The following is a 9,699-nucleotide window of genomic DNA, read 5'->3' on the forward strand; positions in this document are numbered from 1 at the left end:
CTTGACCAATTTTTGTAAACTTATTTCCTTTTGTTTCATTTGTTTTTTGTTGCATTAATTATATTAGCGCAGCACAAAAATGAGTGGTGTGGAGGGTGGTTTAGTCACGAAGAAATAACATTTTCTCTAAGTCCTCCCTCAGTAAGACAGGAAAAGAATTGCCTCCAAACTTTAATTCTACTGTTCATTGAAGTGTAAGCTGTCGCACTGCACCTCCTGTGTCAGCGCTTGCAGATAGAGATATAGAAGGTCTAATGTGGGCTTAGGCTTCACTTTTTTTCCCTGATCTCAGAGATGGAGCAGTGCAGAAATGGCAGAAGACATTGCTCTAGAGCGATAACTCTCTTCTATACATCATCATTTGTGCTCCTGCTGGGACTTTTTTGCTTAATATTCCCTATGTATTTCAAATTTGGTTAAATATGCTCTACATGTACTGGGTCCAATTTTTCCCCAAGCAGTGTAAATACTTTCCGTTTTTCCAACCTGACTCTAACTGTCATCACTTTTTAACATCATCGTCACTTCTTTCTTCAGCTTCCATTCCTATAGTTAACAAGGCTGCAGTGGATATTTTGGAACCAACTATGTATGAAATGAGGATGAAAAAACTCATAGAGATTTGTACATATACAAATAGCATAAACAGAAAATAAAATCAAACATGTTAAAAATAGAAAATAAAAAAACATTCCAGCATTCTGTTTCCCTTAAGAGTTTACAGGGAGGCAAAAATGGATAAAAGAGAACAAATATTGGACTACATGAATCAGGTGACTGAAAGCACGACTCCAAATACTCTAACTCCACTGTACAGGGTTTTAATCCACTCAGTTTACACGGAAAAGAGTGAAAAAGAGAGGACACAGTGAGTAATCGCTGCCTTTGGTCATATTGCATGGTAGAGATCTATAACGCAGTCATCAAAATCATAGTCTTGGTTGCTAAGTCAGGCCCACTTTCTGGACAGCTGCAGAGTTATATTAGTGTGCTTCGTACCCTGAAATACTCAGTAACAAAACTCCACAACAAAGGTGGAGAATGCAACGCTACCCATAGAGACAGAGTGGCCAAATTAATGGAAAGTATGTTAGGATGAAATAAACTAATTGCCCTTGATGATGCTACAGCCAGATATCCTTCGGTTTGCTGCTTAATGTTGATTTTAAATTCTGAAATGTAACACACTGTAAATGTCAGTGTTTATATTTTTAAGGTAACACCAGGTGACTTACATGTGCACCTTAATTTAAAAAATTATTAGCATTCTCTAATACATCAGCACTAAAAGTTCATGCATAGGCAAAAGATACACTGCCCTGAAAAAGTATTTGCTTAGTTAATTTACACATTTTTCACACTTACATGTTTCAGACCGTCGCACCATTTTTAATATTAGATTAAAATATCATCAGGTAGGTAAAGCCATACTAAACTGACATGTTTAAGATCACAACAAAGCATTTCAATCAAATTTAGTAAGTTCAGACTTTTTTAAGCCCCCCTTTTTTTAGCTACTCATGGTGGACATGCTGGTGGGTGTCAGATATTTGTCCTGTTGCATAACCTGTGCGAGTTTTTGGTATAGACATGAACTGATGGCTTAACATTCTCCTTCAAGATTTTTGTTTTTGATAGATTGCATAATTCAGAATTTCATCCCACTACAACCACGTTTGACTGTTCCTATGATGTTCTTTTTATAAAATGTTGTGTTAAAGTTCAACTTCTGTCTCATCAGTCCACAGAATATTTGGGTCAGAGGTTATATTATTATGTTAACCATAACATCTTAAATTGTGTTCAACTGTCACACCAGTAATGGGTCAACGCAGATGTGCATCGTCCATGCTGGTCATGGCTAGCTCCAGTGTAATAGGGAATGCTGTAACCTACCCTCTAATCTACACCATAACCTGTTCTGTAACCACCTGCTTAGAAATGTCCATAGGCCTCCCTACATTTACCAGTAGCCCAGTACACACTGGTAGAAATGCTGGCAATGGCATCAGTGACGTGCATAGGCTATGTCACGGATGAAGGAAGGCAAAAAGACAAAGTCTACAGCCAGCCATTTTTTTTCTGTGTGTGTGTTTTATTGATCTTCTTCCTAAGATGTTTTGCCATTGACATGTGTGACTAATTTCAAAGCTCTCTTACTTTTGCCACAAAGGAAACTTTTGGCCTTTTAAAAAAAAAAAAAAGACCATTTTTTTGTTATTTGTCTGCTGAGACTATTGTCAGCACACGTTGCTACTCTATCGCTCTGTCTAAAATCCATCTACCCATCATCCTTTTCCCCTCCTCCCCCTCCTTTCACTTCCTTCATAATAGGATTCATAGATCCAGAGACATGTCCTATTCAGTTCAGACAATGGGGGACTCTCAACACCCACAAGGAAGAAATAAGGGCTCGGAAGCTAATGGGACTTTCTGACTCTCTGTCAGAGAAAGAGAGACCGAGAGAGAGAGTCTGTGTGTGGACATATGTGTGAGGAATCTCACAGGGGTGTTGTGAAAAGCCAAGTCATGGTTGCAAACAACTGAACACACACACACGCACGCACAGACACACGCACAACAAATACCCCAGTACCCTATGATATCATCATGGGTGACCACCCAATATGACAAACACGAGGAGACAGGCTATAATGAGAAACGTTGTTGGAAGAGAGAAAAAGATGGGCTAGAGAATGTGTGTGTAACTCTTTTAGTGTGTGTTTGTGTGTAAAACCTCCACGCCCTCAGACGAAAAATAAATGAATAAATAACAGAAGGAAAAAAAATTATAGGATGAGAAAGTCCCGTGCAAACACAAGTGAATGCCCCCTCCTAATGTTGTTCTCTTTCCCTCATCTTCTTCCCATGTGCTCATATCAACCCTGTAACTCAGCAGAACTAATATCTAGACAACTCAGCGAGAAGGTGAGGAGTATTTTTGTGCGCCCTGACTTCCAATTATAAGTCCATTTGGTCACGGATATTTGAGGAGCGAGAGTGGAGAGAGGAGGAGAGCGGGAGAGAGATTTGAATATTTGGATATTATGTGAGTTTGTTCCTCTCTCCATCAGGGCTCTCCGCTGATCAATTTCCCATTTCATAACCTTAGAAACTATTTAGGGTCACGACGAATCAATGAAAAAAACTGAATAATTATCCAAACCCTTTGAATCAGATAGATTGGGCTTGTGTATGATTTATTCATGCATTTATTATTTTATTGAGGCTGTGCTGCATAATAAAGCTGTGGCGAATGAGATGGATGCTGACGGCTTTAAAAAAAAATCAAGAGAAAGGGAGATGAAAGGAGAGGAGAGGCTGGCTGTCAGGACTGATTGATTCAGCTGGACTGATGGAAAGAAGAGATGGATGTTACAGTTTTGTATTCGTTTCATACTGCGGTCATATTGTACAGAGCAAACATTTATGGCACTATATGTAAGTGAGGATAGTTACAAATATAATTAAAGTGTTTATTTATCAGTAATTACTTATGACACACAGTAAAGGAGTACTTATAGCCCCTGGCAAAAATTACAGAATCACTACATTTGGAAGATGTTCATTCAACTTTTTTACTTCACAGTAAAAAACAAAAACAAAACAAGCCACAAACCTTAGACCAGGGGTGTCGAACTCCAGGCCTCGAGGGCTGGTGTCCTGCAGGTTTTAGATCTCATCCTGGGTCAACACACCTGAATCAAATGATTAGTTTATTACCAGGCCTCTGAAGAACTTCAAAACATGTTGAGGAGATAATTTAGCCATTTAAATCAGCTGGACACGTCTAAAACCTGCAGGACACTGGCCCTCGAGGCCTGGAGTTTGACACCTGTGCCTTAGACTAATTAAATTTAATTACTTTTATTTTTTTTTGTTTTTGCTTAAGTAGAAGAAAAATTACAGACTCACCTTGTAATTTTATTTCTTAAACAAATATCTGCACAAAATACATTTGAGTCACATTAGAGTAAAAAGGCCGACAACCTTTTTTGACCAGAAAAAATCAGTGATTGCAATTCATTTTTCACATTCAGTGGCCAATCGTAAATATTTGCAACAACCAGCTGGTCATCCAGGGGCTGAGTGTGCAACACCCTCAACCTGTCAGAAGCAACTTTCCATTACAAGGAGAGCGCACAGGTCACCTGCTGGGAGGCAACCTGTCTCCTACCAACTGTGGTATGACTCAGGTAATCTGCAGGCACTTTAAGTTTTGTGAAGGTTTGCAAATAACTGTCATCTAATTATATACAAAGGCAGACACATTGCCAACACACTGCAATCAATCAAAGTCTGTGGCTAGTTGTATTCTGGTTATATTCCTATATAAAGGCAATCTTACATAGCAGCAAGTATCACTATTTGAGGAGGAATTTCTAAATTTCTCTTTCCAATATAAGATGTTCTGGCCGGACTCTGAATGTATGTATTTAATGTGAATTTTGGTGCACATAAACAGCAATGAATTTATGATTTATTTATTTATTTAATTTTTAGACTTGTCACCCTCGATCACTTTATCACAAATTCATTGCATTTAATTGCCAGCTTGACCTGACTTGATCACAAACTAGCATGCTGACTCCATCTTATTGCTATTTTATTTGCTGTCACGATAAACCAAAGTTATTTTGAAGACTGCCACTCACTGTGTGTGGTCACAGACCTGCTCCTCATCTGCAAAGCAACAAATTCAAGGGCAAGAAGATCGCAGACTCATTACACATGGTAGTGCCGTGGCCTCCAACCACTGTTTTCCCAAGTGTGACTGCAGCATTAAAAAACAAAAAAAAACAAAAACATTTTCAGGCTGCACCTGGCTGACTCAATAGAAGCATTGCCAACAGAGAGTTCAATGTGTAAGCAGCCGACACATGAAGGCGCCTTGTGATTTCGTGCTATATAATCACGCTGAATTCAAACGGAATTGAACTGACATAAAAGTGTGAAAATTTTGAAGCATTAACCAAACATGAAATTCACAACAAAACAAATATGAAAAACAGGAATTAATGTTTTTGGCAAAGGTATAAGAAATAGACTAAATAAAATGAAACTCGTTTACAGATGAACCAAACAAAACTAGCAATAATACCTAACAAACGAAAACAAGGCTATAGTGATTTAAAAAAGAAAGCATGAACTTTGGATAGTTGGATGAAAGTGGTGTTTATGCTGAATCATAAATCTGCATTGGGCAATGAAAAGCTGCTGAGGTGAAAAACAGGTGAGGAATCTAGGGTCTGTCCGCAAGGTGGACACAGTAAGGCAGTGGAAAGCCACCAGGTGATCAACACACAGTATTGATCAAAACAGAACTACACCCTTAATAGGAATTGAGAGGGTAAGAGAAGCTGCTAATCAACTGCATTTCATTAAATGATCATCATCTCCATAGAGCTGATGTTTTGGCAGTTGTTGGTCTGGGGCATTCATGTGTTAACACAATGTCAAAGAGGAAAGACATCAGCAATGATCTTCGGGATGCTTTCCATCAATCTGGGCAATGTTATAAGGCCATCCAAACAGTTTGAAGTCCTTCATCTATAGTGAGAAAGATTGCCAAATCTTCCCAAGAATGGACATCCCAGCAAACTCACCTCAACGTCAAACCGTGCAATGCTCAAAAACACTACAGCAAACCCAAGGGCTAGATCTTAGAATCTACAGAGCTCAGTTACCATATAAAATATTGAAGTTCAAATACAAAAAAATAAGACTTGGCAACGACCAATCATAGCAATGCATCACAAAGACTGTGAGCAAAGTCATGGAAGGAAGATAAAAATCATACAGAAAACAATTACTTCAAGTTGTTGCTGCTAAAAGTAGTTCTACAAGCAACCGAATCACAGCATGTACTTCATTTCTCACATGCTGTTTCTGCAGTTTGGCTTAGTTGTCGTTATAAATAGATGATGCATTGTAATATGTCATGATGTTGTTCATCTGAGGTTGTATTCAAGGAACAGATGGGCTTTTATTATTAATGTTCTCACATACAGAACAACTTACAGTGGGTGTACTTTCTTTTTTTTACAATGACTGAAAGGGGCTAAAAGTAGCAGAACAAACTTATGTGTCAGTTTCATAAAACTGTGTCAGGCGACCTAGAAATTGTTATGGGAGAGTTAAAATGGTCCTCAACAAAACTGCTTATCATCTTGTTACTTCATAGGTCCCTTCGGGCAGTTATATTCCGCTGTTTTACGTCACTTAAAATCCTTCTGTGCCTTTTACTGTCCCCTTGCAAGATTTATATTTTTGTGTTTTTCCACTGGCCGATTTCCTCTGACATCAGCAGGAACAAGGATCCGTGTTCACTGTAGTGAAGTACAAACGATGAGAAGTGAAGCGGTTTACTTCCCTCCTGAGGGAACCCATGGATGATCACATCCAATGACTAACACTGACCTGTATTGATCACAGTGCAGACAAGGCCCTTTAACATGATCCTACAGAGGCGAAGGCTTTGTGTTTGTGTGTCGCCATGAAAATGTAAAAAGAAAAAGAAAAGGAAAAAGTCAGCATCTGCCGCAGTGAAACAGTCTGAAAGATATTAGCGTTCTCTGGATTCCCCGTTGACAGCTCCTTACAGGCAGAAGACCTTTTCTCTTTGCTTCACTGACTCGTATTCAGGTGGAACAGACGCAAACAAAAGAAGAAGAATTGATGAATGAATATGCATAGAGTTTGTGTTAATATGTGCACATTTACTGCCTTATTACCATCACACACAAACATACAAGAGAAACATGCCATGAGAGATTGTGTTGCCCTTGAGAAAAAGCCAATGATTAAAAAAAGGAACTTACTAACTCGAGCATCATCTTGACAGACAGACTCCTCATTAGTCCAGCAGCTTCAATCTAACTCATACAGGAGAAGAGACTGGCAAAATGCGAGACAAACAAACAAGTGAACATTTCAGTTCTGATTATTACTGTAGGAAAGCAGTGCTTAAAGATGAGCCACAACCAAAAAGCATAGTTTGGATTGTTTGGAAGGTGAGCACACCGACAGCAGAGAAGATTCTGCTCATCGTTTCCCAACAGCGGCACTGCCAGAATGTGTTTTATTGTTACAGCTGTGAATCCAACTTCAGTTTTAGTTTCATTCGCTACATCTGGGCCCTTATGAGCAAGCTGTTATCTTTTAAGATCATTCATTTATTGAAATTCTTAAATTAGCCTTAACTTGTGAGTATTGCTGTTCTTTGTTTGTTGTAAATCATGCAGAAGCATGAAGTGTGCAGGTGTTAGTACTTTAAAATCTAGGAAGTAGTTCAGGGTTGGTGGTTAGTCATTTAAAATAGCCAACTTTTACATGACAGGCCATTCTATTATTGTCCAATCAGTGTCCAATCAGTGTCAGGACATTAATTATTACAATAATTATTATTCTAGTCTAAACATTTTGATGTATGTTGTGTCAACTCATAACAACAGCTGCTTTGAGGAGCTTTATGTTGAAAGCTAAAGACCCTATAATCTTCTTGTTCTTTCAGCTGCTCGCTTTAGGGGTTGTCACACTATCTTGCCTCTCTAACATTGTATCTGACACATGAGAGGTCTCACTGATATACTGATACACTGTCCCTGCTGGTCACTCCCAACAAAAATCTTAGCACCTTCAACTCTGGAACTTCCAGCTCTACCATTACCAGACCATATACAAACAATATAGAAGAGAAAACTCCAACAACAAGACTGTTCTCTGAAGGCGAGAAAAACAAGAAGAACTTCCTTTAAACAGGAAGGGACCTCCAGCAGAACCAGACTCAAGGCGGGGAAGCCAACGGTTGTGAGTCTTTGACGGGTAAGGGGATTAGAAGAGAAAAAAAGAGACTAGGATGAAACACAAACTAGAAGAGATTGAAACAAAAATAAAAAAATGAATGTGTGAGGAAAATTGATCAGCTCATCGTGGATCCTGAACATCATAACCTATTTTTCAAGGTCACCTAATCTTACCATTGCTATTAGCTTTATCAAAAAAGAAAGTTTTCCACTAAGGCTAATATTAAAACTTGAAAGCATATCTGTCTCCTAAATACAAACTGGAAGCTCCTGTTCCACAGGAGAGAGCCTGTGTCTCCTGTTGTAATAAACCCATTTGTAGATCAAACATGCACAACACATTCTTATTACATGCTCTTATTCCCGAGTAATGCATAATGGTGTTTTAGTAGATTCCACAACATATGCAAAAGATGTTCTTTTGACATTAGCCAAGAAATGTTGGCATAAAAAATTTGGATTGCAGACAGACATGGGCCTATAAACATAAAAAAGATTTTTTTTTAAAAGTACTGAGCAGAGTTGAGTTCAGCTCATTGGTGTGGAACTCCACAACAGTCTCAGTTTTTCAAGTGGTCCCTTGTAAAAAATAATTGCTAACCGCTGGCTAGGTTTTAAAGACTAGAATTGGGATTGGACACTTTTAATTACAGTTAGTTGATAAGGGTCAAATAAAAAAAAGCAATAACTGCAGATCATTTTTATACTCTTTGGTTAAAATACATCTCACCAGCATGACAAATTAGACGTTTGGAGTGACACTCACATTTCACAATTGGCAAACCCAGTGGGCCACCTGTGCCAGAGTAAACACTGTGTGAAACTGTGACACACCAGTGGCTTTGAAAAAATGTTACAATTTTACACCCCATGAATAAGAATGGCCAACATGCCGCTGTCACAAAAATCAAACCCAGGCGCTGCAGAGTGACAGAAAACAAGATGTAAACTGCCACTTCACTAACTTTATATTTGCTATGGCAATTTCATATTTTCCACACTGCTGCCAGTTTTAGATATATTTATGAACTAAAAAGAGACTCAGACAGTAAAGCAGCGAGCAACAAGCAACAATTCCTCAGAATTAAAAAAGTCTTAAAAGAAGGATTTTCTGAAATAATAAAACATGTGCTTTGTTAAATCTGTGGAAAAATTACTTTCATTATAACTGCTCAATTACAGTTGAAGAATTGTTCATGTTATAAAAATATTTGTAGTCATGCTTTAAAAAAAACAAGCTGATGGTTTGAAGAACCCAAGTTGTATCTTTATATAAACGCTAGATCTAGTTGACACAGACACGAGGATATCTGCTGAAGCTTAACTCTTTTGTCGTAAGTACCATCATCAAACCAGTCACCAAACAAAGAAAAGAGTATTAGGTGTTGCTCTATTCATGAGAACTTATTTAATCTACATCTGGAAAATGCTTTTTACAGCTATAAGCCATGGTAGGTGTGTTGCTATGGGTTTCAAGTATTCTTAAACACCATCATTATAAAAGATAATGTCTGCTTCTTACTTGAATGTCACGCACACAAATATATATGAAGTGTGGAGGGATCATAACAACACATCATAAGAGGCCCAAAGCTGTGATGGAAATACAGAATTTCAAGGCTACGATTAGGATTGGATGGAAGTGTAACCTACCATGAAGATATAAAGTGCCAGTAGCATTGTCAGACCCTAACATGATGTCTTGACAGTTACATATTCTTATCAACAGCTCACACTCCAAAAATATTTAATTTACAGCTTTATAAAATGGAAAACAAATAATTAAAAAGAAAAATCCTCGTGTTTCATGTAATTTGACCAAAACACTCACCGGAAACATCAATAGTTATAGGGCTGGACCTACTTTGCTTACAGCAGTGCTATAAGTCTTCAT

Source organism: Haplochromis burtoni, unplaced genomic scaffold (assembly GCF_018398535.1).
Source record: "Haplochromis burtoni strain Fernald_Lab_line unplaced genomic scaffold, NCSU_Asbu1 Contig_93, whole genome shotgun sequence".
In the NCBI taxonomy this organism is placed as follows: domain Eukaryota; kingdom Metazoa; phylum Chordata; class Actinopteri; order Cichliformes; family Cichlidae; genus Haplochromis; species Haplochromis burtoni.